The 21,666-nt window shown below is 46.6% G+C and overlaps 1 long non-coding RNA gene across 1 annotated transcript in view; it reads right to left on the bottom strand.

The window, feature by feature from the left end:
- Positions 1–3,773: 3,773 nt before the first annotated feature.
- The window catches only part of LOC133235184 (uncharacterized), a 59,959-nt gene continuing 42,066 nt past the window's right edge, over positions 3,774–21,666 (bottom strand). Inside the window, exon 5 of the long non-coding RNA XR_009732464.1 lies at positions 3,774–17,345. This is a non-coding gene — a long non-coding RNA (uncharacterized LOC133235184). The remainder of the gene's footprint in view (positions 17,346–21,666) is intronic.

Here is a 21,666-nt window from a genome sequence, read left to right as displayed (position 1 = left end):
ATGTTCACAATCACCCTACACCTCTTTCCAAAGTTCAGCAAAAAGCTTATGTTTCCCCCAGTCTGCTTTTGTCATGGTCCTTAGAACTTGACAGAAAATAAGCGTCTGAAATCATGGGCCTCAATGTCTGGGGAGCTTGCTGGAGGGGTAGGCACATTGAAAGAAGATTTAATGGATTATTATGCAATAATAATTACTGCTGGGGATAGCACCTCTGCCAAGGAGGTCTAACTTTTTCAAGTTTAGCAAGGTCTAATGGATTTGCCATATCCTGTCCTATTGCTGCTGAAGGCAACATTCCATGATTATTTTCTACATCCTTCCTGGACTTCCTCTCACTGGGTGTGTTTGTGTGTGAATGAATATTGGTGTTCCTTAGTCAAGTGCTCTTAGGAAAAAGAAAAAATTCCATGGGAAAAGAAGTGGGAAATGACCAGGTTGATGAGTGTTTCTGCCTGCCGCTTTCTCCCTCTCAGAGGTGTCCTGATGTTTCCTGATGGCCAGTGCCCAGCTCACCACACTTCAGATCCCCAAGCATCTTCCAGAACCCTCTGGCTGTCTGGAGCCCATGCAGGGAACCTGCCCCCAGGGAGTTCTCAGCCAGGCAGAGACGCCACCTGCCCTTGGCGTCTGTTTGCTTCAAATGTCACCTTCCCTGTCTGCTCATGAGCCAGCAGAGGCGAGCGAGCATTGCCTGGCTTGAGATGTCCCCAGGCAGCATGTGTCTAGGGAGGAGTCAGGAGATGAGCTGGTGGTCTGATCAATGAACTGGCAGTCTGGCATCTCCCCCCTCACTCCTGTCTTTGATTCACCAAAAAAGGACTCTGAGCTCCGTCTGACACATCCTGTAGCAAGCAAACAGTAAACTCTGCACCGGCCTCTTTCTCCCAGCAACTTAGGGACTGGCGCTCCTGTTCTCCTGCTTATTAAACTGTGAATTGCCCCGTGAGTTGCTAAGCTTTTCTGGCTAGACATTTTGGGTAAAAACCTAAATAAATCAAGTTTATCTTGGGGATGGAGCAGGGCGTTGAAATCAAGGCCAGAATCTTTTTGCCTGTCCCCCTCTCCTCCCCAGTTGGTGACTCAAGGGAATAGCTGTGGGGGCAGAGGGAAGTGGTTGCGGCACCCTGAACTAAAAAGGGTTTGAGGGTTCCACACAGCGTCAACCCAGAATCCCCTGGCTGGAGTCTATCAGACACCCCTCAGAGGGGCAGCCCTCCCTCTGCCTTGTTCTCTGCTTCTAGCTTGCCCTTGACCTTCTTTCCAGGCCGGTGCCAGCAGGTTCCAAGTGGTTCGGAGAGAGATGCGGAAGGAGGGGTTCGCACTCCCAAGTCTTTGGCCCCTTCAGGACAAAGAGGACCTCTGTGAAACAGGGGTGTGTGCGCGGGTGAGGGGGTGCAGCTCGGTCTCTGGGGCCGGGGAGCGGACACTGGGGATCTGGCCGCCTTCAGACAGGGCGTGAGCCTCCTCCGGGCTGCCGGGATGGTCTCACCCAGCGCTGACCTGCCTCGCCTGTTGACACAACGTCACGTTTCCGACTGCAGCCCTTTCATGTGCGGCCCGCGGCTAAATGCGGCTGCCGGTTCCTGGAAGCAGACGTGCCTGGCACCGCGTCAGCAGAAACCTGATCCCCGGGGAAGCTTGGCACGGCCACGGGCTCGCTCGGCCCCCAGAATAGGGCCTGGCAGCAGGCGCTGGGCAGCAACCCCCTCAGGCCCCGCAGGAGGGAATCCGAGCACTCTCCCGCGGGGGGAAGGGAGGGCTGGGTGGGGTACGGAGCTGGATTTAAGCAGGGCGTTGGAACAGAAGCCTAATTATCTAGAAGCTCGAAGCTTCCCACGGGTCATCGCTCATTAATGAAGCCTAACAACCGAGAAGTACCATTATCGTTGCTATTATACTTTACATTTTAGAGAGAAGTAAAAACGGGATCAGAGAGGGGAGTTAACTTGCAGACGGTCACACAGCTTCCGAGTCACTAAACCATTATTGGAATGGTGACTGTGTTGGTTTGTGGCTCTTCTTAATCAGAGCCAAAGGAAAGGCTTTCAGAGTCTGGTTGTGAACACTAGTAATAATACCAATACTGCTATTACTAACAGCAAACACTTTGTAGCACTTATTATTTCCCACTCTTCAAATCACTCCCTACACAAAAACTTGATTATCAGGGCAACTCCATGAGGTAGGTTTAATTATTATCTTCCTTATATGGTAGAGAAAAACAGAGAGGCTAAGTAACTTGCATAAAGTCACACAGCTCCAGAGGTGAACTGAAATTTAAAGCTAGGCAATTTGTCTCCAAAGTCTATGTGCTTAACTACTCAACCCCATTGCTCTTCCCTTTAAATAATAGCAATGCCAGCCATAATAATAATAGAAGTAGTGATAACTGTCACAGTTACTACCAGATTTTGAGTACTACCCCTATGCCAGGCAATATATTAAACACTTTATGTGAATTATCTCTACTTCCTATAACAACTGTGAGGGGTAGGTATTAATTAGAAGTGAAAAAACTGGAGCTAAGACAGGAGAAATTTGAGCCTCCTCAGAGGTGACACATTCTATAAAGGACAGAGCCATGCCCTTTCTCTGGTGTAGAACTACTTCTAAACTGAGCTCTGTGACATGGGCTTGGACATGCAATATCCCATTTAATCCTCAGTATAGGCCCATGGAATAGGTACTAGGATCCCTAGTGCGTGAAGGAGATAACAGGCTCAGGATGAAGTTATTCACCTGAATTTTTATTTGCATCCTTACAAATATGCCCACGTACCATCTCTGATACTTCCTGGTGGTCCAGTGGTTAAGACGCTATTCTCCCAATGCATGGGGCCTGGGTTGGATCCCTAGTCAGGGAATCAGATCCCATATGCTGCAACCAAAGATCCTGCACACCGCAACCAGGACTTCATGCAGCCAAATAAATAAATATATTAAAAAAAAATAATTAGCCCCACAGGCAAACTGGGGCATGGTGAGGCCGGTAGGGTGGATGGGTGGGGGCACTTACCAGTTAACTGTGCTGAGAACTAGAATTTGGGTTTGAGGAAATTCTATGTTAAGTTTTCTGGAGTGGGAGGAGGGGGCATTCGTTTTCTCACATCTCTTTTAAGGTTAGGAGAGGGCCAGATAAAAGGGCCTGGGGCAGTAGCTACCTGCAGACCACTTGGGGTGAGACTGGAAGGAGGGAGGGAGGCCATGCTCCCAGCTGTCTTGCTGGAAGGACAACTGTGCCCCCACACCCTGGCTGATCTCTGCGGCCCGTGGTCAGCTCCCCAGTATGTGGCTGGCTAAGGAGGGGTAAGCAAGAGGCCACCTGTCTCTGTTGAAGGGGGCCAGCATCTCAGCTTCCCATGCTGCCAGGTTCCTCCTCAGGCCTTGGAGACCCTTGGAGCTGCCACGAGACAGACTGCACAGAGCTCCCAAGTGGTTTCATGTGAAGACTCTGTGTTAACGGGATCGGTGTGTTCCCCAGAGACCCAGAACTCCCCAAGTGCCACGTGGCCTGGAGGGAGGGAAACCTCTGGCCTTCTCACCCCGTCTTTAGCTGGAGCAGCTTCCTTTTTCTCTGTCCTAAATACCATAAAGGTTTGTTCGAACGAGAATTCCACTGCTAAAAAAAAATATCACAAACTGTTTGGAAGGTACCCAACTACAGCCCCTTCCTCGGGCATGGCCTTCACTTCACCCACTTCTTTCTTCAGCATCCAGGAGGAGGCTGGGGCCACTCAAAGCCCACCCCTCCACCCCCCCACCCCCACCAACAGGCCAACACCCCCTGTTTATCCCAAGCCATCTGTTTGGCCCGACTACCACAGCAGAACATGAGCTGGGTGAAGCCTCTCCCATTGGCTATGGCAGCCAGCGACACACTGGGCCATCCAGTCTTGTGATGTGCCTGGACTGGGGCCCGGAAGGTTTCTTCCGCTATAGACGGGGCCCTCCCTTCCCGGAGGAATCTTAGCAAAGACACTGAGGTAGGGCAGCAGGGAATGAGTCACCAGGCTGCTAGGTAGGGGGCGGGGTGGATGGCCTCAGGCTGTGGCCAGAGTGTTAGGGACAGCCGGCCTTGGTTAATCCTAGGAGCCCTGCTGTCCTGCCCTACACCCCACCTGTAAGAGTGAAAAGGAAGATACTTGTGTTTGTTTGTTTGAAGAGCTAATATGGTTTTCTTGGAAACCCCATTATGGATAAGTAGATGGAGGTTGAGATTATGCAGAGATCTTTGAGGAATTAAAGTAGGAGAAAAAGGAGAGAATACTACTCCCCTTCCACGGGGGAAAAAAATATGTGTTTTTAATAAAATATCTAATATTTGGTACCCTTTGTTTTTACTAAGGAGAATTTAAAACATCTATGAAAGTAGACAGAAACAAAAAGAAAAATGACCCAATTTTTTAAATGGGCAGAGGACCTGAACAGCCATTTCTCCAAGAAGATGTACAGATGGCCAAGAAGCACATGAAAAGATACTCAACATCATTAGTCATCAGGGAAATGCAAATCAAAACCTCAATGAGATGCCACGTCACACCCACTAGGATGGCTGCAATAAAGAAAAAACAAAACAGAAAATAACAAGTGTTGTCGAGGATGTGGAGAAATCGGAACCTTCCGACATTGCTAGTGGGAATGTAAAATGGTTCAGCTGCTGTGAAGACAGTTTAGTGATGTCTCAAAAAGTTAAACACAGAACTACCATCTAACTCTGCCATTGCACTCCTAGGTATATACCTCCAAAATACTGACAACAGGTACTCCAACAAGGACACGTACAAGCACGCTCCTAACAGCACTATTACAACAGCCAAAAGTGGAAACAGACCAAATGTATGTCAACAGAGGGATGGATAAACATAACGTGGTATATAAACACCATGGACTAAAAGGAAGAATGCGGTACATGCTGTATGCTACAATGTGTGTACGTAGAATAATACATGCAATAACATGGGTGAGCCTCCAAAACATTATGCTCGGTAAAAGAAGCCAGACACAGGAAGTCACCAATAGTATGATTCCACTGATATGACGTATAAAGAATAGATAAATCCATAGTGACAGAACACAGATGGATGGTTGCCAGGGGCTTGAAGGAGGACGACATGGAGGAAAATTGCTTAATAGGTACTGGGTTTTAATTTGAAGTGATGGAAATGTTTTGGAATTAGAGGTGGCGGTGGTACAACACTGTAAATGTACTAAAAGCCACTGAATTGTTCACTTTAAAGTGCTTGATTTCATGTGAATTTCACCTCCGTAAATTATTTAAGTAGACAGAAGAGCATCATGAATCTTCTATCAGCTTTCCAGCTTTAACAGTCATCAATTCATATCTAATCACTTTCATCTGTAATTTATATACCATTCTGTTTCTGCTGTTTATATATTACTCTGAAGCAAATCTGGACATTATACAATTTCATTTGTAAATATTTCACTCTCTCTCAAAAATAAATATTCTATAAAAAATTAATAGCATTATCACACCTAAAAAAATTGAACACCAGAAGGCAATGTTTAAACGTTCATTTTCTGAATAGAAGCACAGCATCATTTCAGAATCTAAAAGCACAAAAAGTGATCAGGGAAAAAAATTACTTTGTCTTAATTCATACTCTTTAATCCTGATCCCTTTGGTCCAGGCAAAATCTCCTGTAAGCAGGCAGGTAGGTACTGTTAGAACTTTTCTTAGAGCTTATCTGTGTTTATATGTGCAACTACAAATGAGGGTTATCACTTGCCTCCCTTTTTCATATAGAAATAGCATGCTACTTACATAATTCTGCACATGTTTTTTATTGAAGTATAGTTGATTTATAATATTCTATTAGTTTCATGTGTACAGCACAGTGATTCAGTATTTTTGCAGATTATACTCCATATTAAGTTATTACAGGGTAATAACTGTAATTCCCTGTGCTATTCAATATATCCTTGTTGCTTATCTATTTTATACATAGTAGTTTGCATCTGATAATCCTGTACCTGTAATTTGTCCCTCCCTGCACTTATTTTTTGCACTTATTTTTTTTGGTAAGAGAGAGAAGCCTTTATTTTTAATTTTATACTGAAGTATAGCCAATTAACAACGTCGTGATAGTTTCAACTTCACAACGTTTTTAACTTGCTGTATCTTGGGAAGCTAGTCCCATGAATACATAGAAAAGCTTTTAATTCTTTTTACAACTGCATATTATTTCACTGTACAGATAGACTGTTGTTTATTTGATCAGTTCCTTATTATGGACACTGGGGTTATTGCTGACCTTTCACTATTACCGACAGGGCTGCAATGACTAATTATATATGTATATCATTTTGTATGTGTATAACATTATTTATGGGATTAAACCCCCCAGAAGCTGGATCATACCATGAGCCTCTGTCATTCTGATGGATATTACCATATTGTCCTCCACGGGACTGTGATAGTTCACATTCCTTTAGCATCCCATGAAGGTTGTCCCTCTGGGAGGCAATTTGCAAGTGATGCCAGAAGGTTTGGTACATGTACATCTAGAGTCCACTTCAAAGAGTTATCATAAGGGAGTAATTTGTCAGATTTTCAAAGATTAAGCTACAAGGATGGACATCTTCATGTCATTCATAGTTAAAAAAAAAAAACAACACTTGAAAGTCAGAAAAATGGGCAACAGGATACTGGTTGAGTAATTTATGGTATGTATAAAGTTTGGAATGCCAAAGAGTCATGAAAAAGGACACAGAATTGTTATTGTTAAGGGGGAGAAAGTAGGTCACAAACAGAATGATCCCATTTTTAAAGCGTAATGCGTATACTTTTAAATACTCTCTCTCTGCCTCAATTTCCGCACCTGTAAAATGAGGGCAATAAATATCAGCTCACTGAGCTGCCATGAGGAATAAATGAGTTAAATTATCTAACGTGCTTAGAACAGTATCTGGTACAGAGGAAGCTCCAAGTCAGGGGTAGTTAAAATAAGTGGTAGAGTATTATTATTATTATCACAATTATATTATTTATTATTATTATCACAATTATATTCTAATTGCATAAGAGAAAGTTCTGGCAGACAATACAACAAAATTTTAGCCATCTTTGCAAGACCTGGAGTTACTGTTACTCTGAAAATTTTGCTCTTCTCTCTTCTCTTCTGTCTCTCTCTCTTTTACAATGAGACATGTGTTTCTGTAATATATATTATATCATGAAGTGCAAAAGAAGGGACAAGAATGGAATTCTGATGTAGACTTGGAAATCTGTACTCAGCAGAGCCCCAGGAGATGATGTGGAAAGAAAAGGCAGGAGGCTTTTTTGATCTGGTAGATCAGCCTCGGGCAGGGCCAGTCCTGCACACTAGGAAGAAAATGACTCTTTGGAACAGGCAATTGGAGGGAAGGTGAAGGCTCTCCCTGCCTATATGCACAAGGTTTACAGGGATCTGAACAATTAGAATGATGACAGAAACATTCAAATACAGCCAGTTACCCATGAGGGTCTTAAGATGAGGGGTCTGACTCACTGATCTCTGTGCTCCTAGTCCCCATCCTGAGGCAGGGCAGAAGTTCAATCAGTGTTTCCTGAATGAACGAGGTTCTGCTGTGTGACCTTGGGAGCGTTCTTTCACCTCCCTGAGTCTGTTTCCTCCATCATCAAATGAGAATATTAATGATCTCGCAGAAACTGTTATGAGGTTAGAAAGAAAAATCTGCACAGAGTAGGTACAGGAGCTTATTCACACTAAAGTGTAAATGACTGACAGTATTTTTTCCTAAAAAGCAGCTTTGTAGGGCAATAAAGGGAGAAGCCAGAAGAGATCTAGTATGTCAGCCAGACTAGGTGCTGAGTGCTGTTCCAGGCACTCTGCATGCATTTATCTTGCCTACTTTCCATGTGACACGTACAGAAATTTGGTCACTTGAGATCAAGTGACTTACCTAAGGTCACACAGCAAGCAGATAGCATAGCCAGGATTTAAGCCAACTATGATTCAAAAAGTCCTTGCCAAAGAGCCCTGAAGGTCAACATGGACAAAGGCATGAGGAGGGAAGACAGTCTGGGGAGGGGGAGTGGGGATCCTTCACAGTCAGACTTTGCACTCTGCATGGTGTGGAATTACCCCATCGGCAGACAAACACATTCTTGGGACACTAGGAAAGCGGTCCCAGTTCCCCTCCCTCTTGCCCCAAACTGTAAAACAATTCCACTTTGATATTTCAAAGGAAAGTATTAAGATAACCTCATGAAGAAAATCAAGCCCGATTGGTTTTCTGTACATATACGTTCAGTGTTTTTTTGTTTGCATGTCCTGTGAGGAGGAAGAACCATAATACTAATGTCTCAGGACATTAGGACTTAATTCCCCCTGGGTGGTAGGGCCCCTGCAGACCTTACCCAACTCGTGCTAGGCCAAGCCCCCAAGGAGGGAGGAAAGATAGGGACCTCCACCCTCTACTTGCCTCTGGCTCCTGGGGTTGTATGTGAGTGCTCCCCAGAGCTGTGGCCTCAGCTCCCCTGACCCGTGGCTTCTCACAGACCAGCCTTTCAGACAAGGCACTGACTGTCCAGGCATGTTCCAAGCCACTGACTCGAGTCCCAGCCAGCCCAGGCCTGTTGCAATGAGTCAGCCTTTCACTGGGGAAAAACATGGTGACTGGCCGGCAAGTCACTTTTTCCATCTTGGCCCTTGTCCTGGGCTGGGTCTGGGGAGGCCTTCCTTTTTCCCTTTGGGATTCTACTGGCTATGAGGTGTTCCCCAGGGGTCTTAGGAACCCTGGGGGCTGGAATTGTTTTGTGGGTGGGTATGTTGAGTGGGTTCAACTGAGACAGATGAAGGTCTCTCGATGTAGCTACCTGGTCTCCTTACCCACACACAGGAGAGTAGAGGCTACAAAAGTTAAAGCTTCATTTCCTACCAGGTGAGTGCAGGACAGCTATGGGGGAAGGGCAGACCTGACAACGTCCATGCTGTCACCTTCACAGGCCAGGGTGGGACAGCAAACCCAGGTACCTGGAGCCTGGACCACACTTGGCTCCTCACCAACTAGAGCGGTTTTCTGCAAGATGATGCTCCCTTGGGCCCCCTGAATTTTAAAGCAAGCACTGTTACCTTCTGCAAACCCGCCACCCCTCAGCTCAATGCCAAGGGTCGGGTTTCAGAGCTGTTCAATTTACCGGCCTTTCTGACTCACCTCCAGCTTCCCCAACGTTCCTGAGGCCTTCCCTACAAAGCTACGCTGAGCGGATTCTCCCTGTGTGACAGGGTGGAAGGGAAAGCCATGACCATTAGTCAGGGAGTCAGGGGTGTGTGAGGGCAGGGGTTGGGCCCTTGGTGGATGCTGGAGCAAATCCTTTCTCTCCAGAAGGAATACTAATCTTTCTGCCTCTGAGACCCTTGCTTAGAATCGTCTCTTCTCTTTTGTGATTAATGAAGATTAATCTGTCCTTCCCCGGTGGCTCAGTGGTAAAAGAACCCATCTGCCAATGCAGGAGATGCGGGTTTGATCCTTGGGTCGTGAAGATCCCCTGAAGAAGGAAATGGCAACCCACTCCAGTATTGTTGCCTGGGAAATCCCATGGACAGAGGAGCCTGGTGGGCTATAGTCCATGTGGTTACAGAGAGTCAGACATGACTGAGCACATAATATTTCTTGCACATGAAGATTAACTTCTCAATCCTTCATTCATTCAGGCCGTAGGCATTCACTGATACTCTTTGTCAATAGTCCAGGGTTTTGGGCTTTGGGGTTGCAGACAGAACAATCACGCTTCTGCTCTTATGAAGGGAAGTCTCTGAAGGCGACACAGGCACTGACCAGATCCTGACACAGCAGATACCAGCTATCCACAACAGATATGAGGGAAGAGCACTCAAGGGCAGACAGCAGGGCTGGGTGTGGTCTGGGGTGTTTAGAGAAGGCTCACCTGAGCTGGCATAGATAAGGAGGATGTCTCTTAGGGTGCAGCAGGGGATGAGAAATGGTGTTGTTATGGGTGGAATTTGGAGAAGGAAATGGCAATCCACTCCAGTACTCCTGCCTGGAAAATCCCATGGAGAGAGGAGTCCGGCAGTCTACAGTCCATGGGGTCGCAAAGAGTCAAACACATGACTGAGTGCCGGAGCACATGGGTTGAACTGTGTCCTCCACAAAGAGATCTTGTGACCTTATTTGCAATCAGGGGGCCTTCACAGAGGTAAGCAAGTTAACATGAGGTCATGAGGGTGGGCCCTTGTGCCTGGTGTCCTTATAAAAAGGGGACATTTGGACAAGGAGACAGACATGGCACAGGGAGGATGCCACGTGAAGGTAATGGCAGAGACTGGAGGGATGCAGCCACACGCCAAGGAATCAGAGATCGCTGGCAAACCACCCAAAGCTAGGGGAGAGGCCTGGGACAGACGGAACCAACCCTGAGACACCTTGATCTCAGACTTCCAGCCTCCAGAAATTGAGACCATAAATTTCTGTAGTTTCAGTCACCCAGTTTGTGGTCCTTAGTTACAACAGCCCTAGGAAAGTAATAATGTGTTCCAGGCAGAGGAAATTCCAAGTGCAGAAGCCTTGAAGGTAGGGGTAGGGGGCAGATTTGAGAAAGAAGTGCACCCTGGTCAGAATGCAGAGTCAAAAACTCCTTTATCTCTAATGAGAGGGAAGTGGATCAGTGCGGGTGCCTCCAGCGATGATAGGAATAGCAATAAAAATAATAACCACCTTGAAGACGTATAGAGTGCATAAGATAAGCCTGGGGAGGCAGGAAGTAACTGGGCTACACAGAGGCTTCCTTGTAAGAATGAGGATTGTAGCCTTTAACCCTAAGAGAAATTGCAGGGCAGGTGACCTGGTATCTAGTGTGAGCTGTGTGACCTTGGGCAAGTTGCTTTCTGTCTCTGTGCCTTACTTAGTTCCATGACCACGTACTCGCAGTGTGCTCAAGTTTGCCATCCTGCGTGTGATGGGCAGGGTGAAGGAGGAGAGAAAATGAAAGGAGTGTCCAATGTCCCTTTTTGTTCTTTGGAGCTTATCATCTACACGGAGAAATGACAAATTTTCGAGCCAGGGCACAGGAAAAGTATCAAGCGTGGTAAGAGGGCAGCCTCAGACATACTCGCAGGCTGAGGTGGACACTCCCCTCCAGGGTCTTGATAGCTGCATAGGCCCCCAAGTGGCTGTGTCTGTGCTCTGGAACTCCATCTCCCCCTGCTGCCCTCCACCCCCCAGTAGCTGATTGATCCTGGGAATTAACATATGACCCAAGCTAAGCCAATCAGAATCTTTCCCTGAGATTTTTCTTTTTTTTTTTTTTTAATCTGGGGAAGAAAATTCAGTTTCTTCTCTAAGGAAACAGGATGCTGTTGGTTGCCATGTTTCCTGCCACCCAGAGGGAGCTGGTTTGAGGGAATGGAGCTGACAGGCAAAAAAGGAGATAAGACAGTAGAGAGAAACAGAGCAAGAGAGTGCATGAGTGAGCCCCTTAGCTGTCCTGAGGCCTTGGCCACACTCAGGCTTTTCCTGTGTGCACACCAGTTACCCCCAGAGTCATCATCTCACATTTCTATTTTTGCTTAGGCTGTTGGAGAGGAGTTTCTGCAGTTTGGAAGTTCTGACTCTGAGTACTGTGTGGAGTGTTTGTTAAGGAAGTAACACAGACCCTGCACTTGGCCCCAGTGTGTGCTATCCTGTCAGAGACCAAGCAGCTTTCCCTGCTTTCCAAGGAAGCTTCAGTGGGATAGAGAGAGGCCACCCTCACCTTTATCCTATGCAAGGCATTAGGGGCTCCACAATGTCTCCATGAGCCTTGCCTTATTTGTTTTGCTCTGCAAACCCTAAAAGGCAGAAGTGGCTACCTGCCTTCCCTTTTACTGTTGAGAAAACTGAGGCACAAGGGAAGAGAAATCACTTTGTATGTAAGTGGTAGAGCCCTTTGTAAGCCCTCTGGTCCTTAATACAATGCACACGAGACAGAAGTAACCCTGGGCAGTTCAAGCTCTCATCAGGGAAGGAATAATTGTCCTCCTTTGATGAAATTATCAGTAAACATTTTCCTGCAGATAAAGAAGGGAAATGACCAAAGGTTGGTGTGGGGTATAAAGTGTGAGTTCAGGAAGGCAAGTGTTATCTTTTATCTCCATGAGCCTAGTAATTGTTCTACACATAGCATTGTGAGATGTTTAATATATGTTTGCTGAAAAAAGAACGGTATATTATTTATTGAGCACATACTATGTGCTAGGCACTGTTCTGTATGCTTATGGGTAGTCATTCAGCTAACCATCACCAAGCCCAATGAGGTTGGCATTTATTGTGCCCATTTTCTAGATAAGAAGGCTGAGGTAAAGAGAAAAAGTGGGTCACTTACTGAACTCACACAGGTGGTAATTGTCAGAACGACCTCCAGCTACCTGGCTGCATGTGCACTCTTAACCACTGGGCTATCCTGCCTATTTCTGGATGAATGAATGGAAGCACACAAGCTGCTTTCAGACACACACATACACATATGTTTAAGGAGAGCTTGCAGTGGAACAGAGCAGATAGGGAGGAGAGCCATGCAGTAGTGAAGCTGGGAGAAACTAAAGCTCCAGAAAATTCTCCAAATAAGTGGACTGTGAATGAACCTTAAACATGGGTAGGGTTAGGGTTAGGGAATTGCCATACAACCCAGGAATCCCACTGCTGGGCATACACACTGAGGAAACCAGAAATGAAAGAGGAACGTGTACCCCAATGTTCATTGCAGCACTGTTTACAATAGCCAGGACATGGAAGCAACCTAGATGTCCATTGGCAGATGAATGGATAAGAAAACTGTGGTACATATACACAATGGAATATTACTCAGCTATTAAAAAGAATGCATTGGAATCAGTTCTAATGAGGTGGATGAAACTGGAGCCTATTATGTAGAGTGAAGTAAGTCAGAAAGAAAAACACCAGTACAGTATATTAATGCATATATATGGAATCTAGGAAGATGGTAATGATGACCCTATATGCGAGACAGCAAAAGAGACACAGATGTAAAGAACAGACTGTTGGACTCCGTGGCAGAAGGCGAGGGTGGGATGGTTTGAGAGAATAGCATTGAAACATGTATATTATCATACGTGAAATAGATTGCCAGTCCAGGTTCAATGCATGAGGCAGGATGCTCAGGGCTGGTGCACTGGGATGACCCTAAGGGATGGGATGGGGTGGGAGGTGGGAGGGAGGTCAGGATGGGGAACACATGTACACCAATGGCTGATTCATGTGAATGTATGGCAAAACCCACCACAATATTGTAAAGTAATTAGCCTCCAATTAAAATAAAAAAATATTAAAAAGTAAATAAATAAAATATAAAAAATAAAAATTAAAAAAAATGGGTAGGACTTGAATGTCAAAAGAAAGATATGGACACTTAGGTCTGGAATCTCCTTATTTTCCAATCCACGTAATAATTGCCTTAATGAGTTGAGAGCTTTCTCTGTGCCCTGCACCCTACCTACTTCATCTTCTGTATCTTCCCACCCCCTCTGTCAGAAGCCTCCCTCATCACCCTTCTGTACTGCTCCCTCGCCCTTGCAGTTCAAAGAAAGATCAGTCTTATTGGTCATTCTTTTCAAAACCAAAGTTGATGATGACCAATTGTTGCTAAGGCAACAATTGACCTACACTTATGGCATCTACAGGCCCGAAGAGTTAAGGCCAGAAAGACTGTGTGTGGGTCAAGACCCAGATGTGGACTAGATCCACGGATGAGGGTGAAAGGGCCTCAGTGACGATGGCAGAGCCCAGAGTGCACTTTATCTGCAGCTGCCTTTGCTGGAGAACTAGATTTCACTCCCTATCTCTGCTGGAGATCTCGCAAGCACCCACTGCACCCTGGTGCAGAACGGCCTGCTGTGCGCTCTGAGGCCCCATCAACCATGAGACAAGAAAAGACACAGCCTAACTTCAAAGGGCTGCAGATGACAAGGGCGGCCCAGCAGAGCCCAGTGACCCCAGGGTGAATCCAGCTGCATCAGGATCCAGCCGGCGCAAGACAGCCGGCGACAGGGAGTTGCCCTGAAGGCTTCAGGAGTCCTGGCATTGTCCACGGAGATTTGATAGGAATTTATTGTCCACGCAGCCTCACCTTTCAGGAGAACAACCTCTAGGCTCTTTTGGGGGATTCCCAGGGCTAAACAAGGGCTTCCTTGTAGTTCAGTTGGTAAGGAATCTGCCTGCAATGCAGGAGACCAGGGTTCGATTCCTGGTTTGGGAAGATCCCCTTGAGAAGGAAACGGCAACCCACTCCAGTATTCTTGCCAGGAAAATCCCATGGACAGAGGAGCCTGTCAGGGTACAGTTCATGGGGTCACAAGAGTTGGACACAACTTAGCAACTAAACCACCAGGAATAAAAGTCCTTTGGAGAAAAGTGGCCTTTAAAAAACTGCACCCTCAAAAATAGACTCATAGATACAGAGAACAAACAAGTGGTTGCCTGAAGGGAGGGGTGGAGGTAGGGGAAATAGGTGAAGACATTACAGAGCTACAAACCTCCAGTTACACAATAAGTCATGTGCAGTCCTTACAGGTGAAATCTAAAAGGAAACAATACAAATGAACGTGTCTACAAAATAGAAACAGACTCACAGACTTACAGAATGAACTTATGATTGCCAGAGGGGAAGGATAGAAGGAAGGGATAGTTGGGGAGTTTGGGATGGACATGTACACACTGCTATATTTAAAATGGATAACCAACAAGGACCTACTATAGCGCAGGGAACTCTGCTGAATGTTACGAAGCAGTCTGGGTAGGAGGGGAGTTTTGGGGGAGAATGGACACTTACATATGTATGGCTGAGTCCCTTTGCTGTCCACCTGAAATGGTTACAACATTGTTAATCGGTTATATTCCAATAGAAAATAAAGTTTAAAATAAATCAGAGATTTAATATGCAACATAAGAAATACGGTCAATGATGTTGAAATAACTTTGCACGAGGACAGATAGTTACTGAACTCATCATGATCATTTCAGAAAGCATGTGAATGTCAAATCTTTATATAAAACACATGGAACTAACAAATGATTATATGTCAACTATATTTCGATTTTGAAGAATTTTATTTTTTTTAAATGCATCGTCACTCTTAGGTTTCCCTGGTGGCTCAGACAGTAAAGAACCAGACTAAAGAATCTGCCTGCAGTGCTGGAGACCCGGGTTAGATCCCTGGGTTGGAAAGATCTCCTGGAGAAGGGAATGGCAACTCTCCACTATTCTTGCCTGGAGAACCCCCATGGATAGAGGAGCCTGATGGGCTACAGTTCATGGGGTCACAAAGAATCAGACACGATTGAGCAAGTAACACTTCACTTCACACTCTTAGACACACAAGAACTTTTAAAACTTTGGAGGCTTTTCTTTGTTCCTGGAGCTATTCCAAGAACTTTGTTTGCACAACCTCACTTAATCCTCAGGATGTCTGGATGCAGAAGCAATGACACCCCTTAGTATAAGTACTGGGGAGACTGAGGCTCAGTGACATCCTCCAGGTTATAGATGTGGCAGAGCCAGAAGTCCAACTCAACTCTGGCTTCAAATCCCTTGCTTTTCACCCCGATGCTACACATTCACAGAAAACTAGATGTTTGACTCCCATCTGTTTACCCAGCAAATATTTCTTAAGCCCCTACTCTGAGACAGGCACTGTTTTAATAGATGCTGGGGACATCATAGTGCATAAGTGAAATAGGAAAAAACCCCTGCCCTCAGGAAGCGTACAATGCATCAACAAAATCAAAACAGCATCAAAAGGCAGAAATTAGTCTTCATTATTACTGGTAATGCAGTTGAGATATTACTGTCTGTCTACTCCACAGACCCATTCCTCCACGTTCTGTTATTGGACAAATAGTTGTTGAAAGCGTACTAGGGGTCAGGTGCTGTTCCAGGCACAGGGACCTCAGGGGTAAGCCAAATACATGCGGCCCCTGCCCTCATGGAATTGACATTCTGTTCCACTGTTCTTTCTAAGCTGTAGCTACTGCTCAGGGAACATGAGCTGTGCTGACTTGAGCCCCAGGGAAGCTGAGGCTGAAGTTGTGAGAAACAACCAAACCAGCACAAGTGTAAGGGATCATAGATGTCCTCTGCCCTCTCCCCCACAACACACGGTGACCCCTGACCCACAGGGTGTTCAGAGAAGCTTGAGGGCAGAAGTCAGTAGCTCTGAGTCTTAACTAGCTGTGTGACTGAGCTAGTCATTTCAGCTTTCCCGGCTCCACCTTCCTCATTGTACAGTGAAAACAGAAGCTCCTGACCTGCTGGCAGATTTGTAAGATGTGATGAATTCAAATGAAATAATGACTCTCTGAACATTTCTGGATTTATCTTCCAAGTCCTATTCTACTTCAGTCTTTCAGTTCTTCACTTCCCGTAACCATAATGCTTCAGAAAGGAGCCCATAAACTCATTCACATGAAGGTATAAATAACAAAGAAACTTTTTAAGCCTTGCTCCTCCCAGGTCTACAGGTTTTCTTATAAAGAAAAACTGATTCTGGCCAAAATGGAGTAAGAGGCGCCAGATTTACTCTCCCACCTGAAATAAAAAGCACCCTGTGTCCTTAGGTAAAACTTGATAATATTCATAAGATTGAAAAAATTCCAGTGCCCAAGAAGGAAAAATTCCCGATGTCTGCCATACAATCCAAAGAAGTCCCAGCTAGAAATATCTTGGACTAGAATGTAAGCTCCCTTAGGGCAGGGGTTTTTGCCTGCTTTATTCTCTGCTGTATCCCCAGTTCTTACAAGAGTACCTGACACATAGTAGGTACTCAGTAAGTACTTGTTGAGTAATGAATGAATGACTGCCTGTCACACATCAGTGAGGAAGAGTGGCAAGTCTGCACAGAGTCTCAGAAACCACCCTGTACTCAAGGCCTGCCAGATGGATCAATTCCTCAAATCTTGGTGGGGGATGAGACCCTCTAAACAGTGACAGTCTTGAGGGGAGGGAACCCCTAGGACGAGCCCTATTTTCACGTAGGAAGGAAAAGGAAAGCTTGTACTCAGCGATAACCATCGCTGTGAACCACTGCTCCCCACAGCACCCCCTCCCTTCAGCCCGGCCTGTTTACTGGAAGGCGCGACCCTATTTTCTACATCCTGGACATTGAGAGCTTTCATCACTGGCTGAAGGCAAGGCCGTGAAGGCTGGATGTCAGGGTCCTGGTGAGAAGTCATGTGGGAGCTGGGTGAATGGAGGTGGGCAGCAGTCGATGTTACCCCATGGGTAAAAGCAATCTGCTCATTCATTTGTCAATCCTCTCATTTCACACAAAGTGATGTGGGTCAGGCCTCACACTCGCATGGGATCTCTGGAGATGAAAACGAAAACAGTGGTGATTAAAATAATTATAACAAGCTACCGTTTCCTGAGTGATGACTTTAAAAAGCAGTACGCTGGAGCGGCTCAGAGGTCGGCTCTCAGCCAGTCTGCTTGGGCTCCTGGTCATGGCTCTGCTCCTTACCAGGGGTGTGACTAGGCCAGTTACCTAACCTCTCTGATCTCCATTTTCTTGACCCTAAAACAAGCTGCTATAATGCATTAACACACCTAAAGCACTTAGAACCATATGGGTATTTCTGGGGTTGGTGTCCTGTTAGACACTTTCCAGCTTTAGGCTGAAAAGGAGATGGTACTGTGGTTAAGAGCTTCGATTTGGATCTTGGGCACCCCCTTATTCACTGTGTGACATTGAGCAAATAATTTACCCTCTTTGAACCAAGTAATGCAAAGTAAACCCCGTGGAGGTGAGCAATTCTGCTTTGTTCACTCCTCTCCAGGACCATATGCCATGGCTGGCTCCATAAATCTATCTTGAATGTATGAATGAATATATAATAATCAAGACCAGCTGCATCATTTGCAGAGCCCCATGCAAAATGAAAACGCAGGGCCCCATGCTGAAAAAGTATCAAGAATTTCCAGACAGCAATGACTGAGTATAAACCCAAGTGTGGGGCCCTTGGAAGCGCGTAGTGGCTCTGCATGACTTCATGGGCCACGTGCTCTCAAAGCTGGCCCGATAACCATCACTGCTCCATATCGTTCACATGACAGTAAAGTCAACTCCTGCACAGAAAGCAATGAGCGCACCCTTGGCCCAGAGCAGGCTCTGAGTTCATTAACAGCATCCCATCAGGTTTAATGTTCACTCACTGCCTGAGGCGAGCAGACAGGTTTTGGCCCATTTCATAGGTAAGGGAAAAGGGGCCTAGAGGGCAATTAAATGACTTCTTCTCCATCCCACTGGATCTGATGGTGGGGTCTGAGCTCAAGTGAGGCTGGTGCTGACTCCATGGTAAGAGAACTGTGAGTGGAGGAAAGGAGCGGGCCCAGAAGTCTGGGGGCAGCTGGCAAGGCGGAGTCCTGGGCTAAAATGGGGCTCCTTCCTCAGGGCTGATTGTCTGAACCCCCAGGGTCTGTTCCTGTTGTTCACTGGGGAACCCACAGGCCGACAGGCTGTGGAGCTGGAAAATGAGCTCTGCCTGTCCTACGACACACCGTGAGCACAGAGGGGTCCCGGCCAGCCTTTCTCCCCGCAAGTCTAGCTCAGAATCAAGGCTGAGGTGAAGAGGGCAGAGCCCGGGCTGAATTTATGGATTTAAATCCAGCCTTTTCCACTGAGACCCCTCATGTCTCCATTTCTTCCCTGGGGTCTAGAAAGCTGCTGTGACCCAGGCCCGCCTGCTTTCCTGGTGCCCCTCCTCCCACGCTTTTCGCTGCTCACCTCTGCCCCTCCTTGGAGCTCTGGTCAACCCACCAGGCCTTTCCCACCCCAGGGCCTTTGGTCTCCTGCTCCGAGCAACCTTCCCTGGGCTCCTCCTTGCCCATTCAACCCCAGCTCAAACATCATCACGAAGAAAAGCCTGCCCTCAGCATCTTTTCTAAAACACCCCTTCCTTGGCTTTCTAATGGTTAGGACTCAGCGCTTTGACTGTGGGGCCCTGTGTCCCATCCCTGATGAGGGAACTAATATACTGCAAGCCATGTGGCACAGCCAAAAAACACCACTGTACCCCCACTGACTCTGCATCTCCTTGCCTTGTGTGCTCCCGACCCCAACTGCAGGCACTATCCTTGCTGATGCACTTACGTGCTCATAGCGGGACTCCTCCACGAGAACGTCTACCTGTAAATGGGAGGCAGGGACTGTGCTCTGAGCTCCCTCTGCTGCATCCAGGACAGTGGCCACTACACAACGGGGACCCAGTAAGTAACTGCTGAGTCAGTGGATGACCAAGTAACTCAACAACTCTGGGAAAGTGACTCGTGGGCTCGAGCCTCAGTTTTCCCATCTGTAAAATGAGACTAATACCAACTTCTTCAGGTGGATGTGTTAGAATAAAGCTGCCATCGTGGGAAGGGATGGTTTGGGAGTTTGGGATGGACATATACACACTGCTATGTTTAAAAGAGATAACCAAGAAGGATCTACCGTATAGTGTAGGGAACTCTGCTCAATATTCTGTAATAACCTAAGGAGGAAAAGAATTAGAAAAAGAACAAATACAGGTATATGTATAGCTGAATCACTTTGCTGTACAGTTGAAACTAACACATTGTTAATCAACTATATTCCAATACAGTTAATCAGCTCTGTGTGTGTGTGCTTAGTCGCTCAGTCATGTCTGACTCTTTGCAACCACATGGGCTACAGCCCGCCAGGCTCCTTTGTCCATGTGGATTCTCTAGGCAAGAATACTGGAGAGGGTTGCCAGCTATACTCCAATATGAAATAAAAATTGTACAAACAAAAAATAAAGTTGTGATCAATTGAGGGCTTACTGTGTGCTGGGTACCCTACTGCATACAGAATTTGCCATCTACAAACGACTTGATTAATGACAACTACGGAGAAGGCAATGGCACCCCACTCCAGTACTCTTGCCTGGAAAATCCCATAGACGGAGGAGCCTGATGGGCTGCAGTCCATGGGGTCACTAAGAGTCGGAGATGACTGGGCAACTTCACTTTCACTTTTCACTTTCATGCACTGGAGAAGGAAATGGCAACCCACTCCAGTGTTCTTGCCTGGAGAATCCCAGGGACGGGAGGGTCTGGTGGGCTGCCATCCATGTATGGGGTCGCACAGAGTCGGACACGACTGAAGCAACTTAGCAGCAGCAATGACAACTATTACTTACATTCCTATCATCGCTACTACTACTAAACCACAGAAGTTGCAGTCCCTGAATTGAGGGGCTGAACTCTGAATCCTGAGATGTTCCCCAAGAAGACCATGAAGACCCAATGCAGGGAGACAGAGCTGGGGTGGAAGCAAAGGCCACTTCGGAAAAGAAAACTGGCCGGAAACTGTCTGAGGGGTTCCTTCTTCTGGGATTTCTCTGTTCTCTCCTGACCATCCCTTGCCACTCTGCCCCCACGCCGCCCCACCCTCCCAACCACACACCAAGAATAACCCTCATGGCCTGGGAGCCTCGCTGTCACAGCTTCCTGCTGCTACGATCATGGGCTGCTAGGCGGACTCCGAGGGATTTTCCAGCTCAGAGCAATGCTTAGCGGGACCTGAAGCAATGTGACATAAGAGGGGCTGTGATGCAGACCCAGAGGCAGGAAAACCCCAAGCCAGCACCAACTGGGAACTGGAGCGGGGCCCTCAGAGGGCACCTGGGCCGCAAGCCCCAGCAGGAGGAAGCAGGCCTTCTCTCTGACCTTGCCTGGTGGCCATCCACAGCGGCTTGGTGACAGTGAACACTGTCCTGGCCATCGGCCTGGAACAAGAAAGTCAACTTCGTGTCTGAAAAGTCGATGGCCAGTAGGTTCTCATTAGTTATCTGTTTTGTATTTAGTAGTGTATATATGTCAATCCCAGTCGCCCAATTCCTACCACCACCCCCCCCCCCATAAATGATTCAATTTGCTGTGCAGCAGAACCTAAACACAACATCATAAAGCAACTATATACTACAATAAAACATTTCAGTTCCATCCTCTGTGATGACCTAGAGGGGTGGGATGCGGGGGGTGGGAGGGAGGCTATAGAGGGAGGAGATATATGTATACTGCTGCTAAGTCCCTTCAGGCATGTCCGACTCTGTGCGACCCCATAGACGGCAGCTCACCAGGCTCCTCCGTCCCTGGGATTCTCCAGGCAAGAATACTGGATATATGTATACTTATGGCTGATTCACGTTGCCATACAGCAGAAACTAACATAACATTAAAGCAATTATCCTCCAATTTAGAAAAAATTCAAAGAAAAAAACTTTAAAAGAAAGTCTATGGCCAGGCTGGATCCAAATGAATTCCAGTTTAGAGACCTGCTTAAGTCCTTGAGGAAGTTCCGTTTCCTCCGCCTGCTCTTCCCTTTCACACAGTCACCTAGGACTCTGTTGTCCTGAGCTAACCCTGGGCTGCCTCACTGATACCCATCGCAGTCAGATACCATCCCTAGAGAGTGATCATTCCCTTGGTCTCTCTCTTCTAATCTCCACTTCTGATATCTATCTTTTTCTTCCAAACCTGTTAAGGGACCTGGTTCCTAGTTCTGCCCTGGCTCTGACTTAACTCAATGACATTTGAACAATTTCCAGCCCTTCTCTGAGGCATCCGGGGCCCATCTGTAACACGAGGCCCCAAGGGGTCCCTTTCAACTCTGACATTCTAAGATT

This window comes from Bos javanicus, chromosome 22 (assembly GCF_032452875.1).
Source record: "Bos javanicus breed banteng chromosome 22, ARS-OSU_banteng_1.0, whole genome shotgun sequence".
In the NCBI taxonomy this organism is placed as follows: domain Eukaryota; kingdom Metazoa; phylum Chordata; class Mammalia; order Artiodactyla; family Bovidae; genus Bos; species Bos javanicus.
Note: the sequence above shows the minus strand (reverse complement) of the source record. Positions and strands in the feature narration are given on the sequence as shown.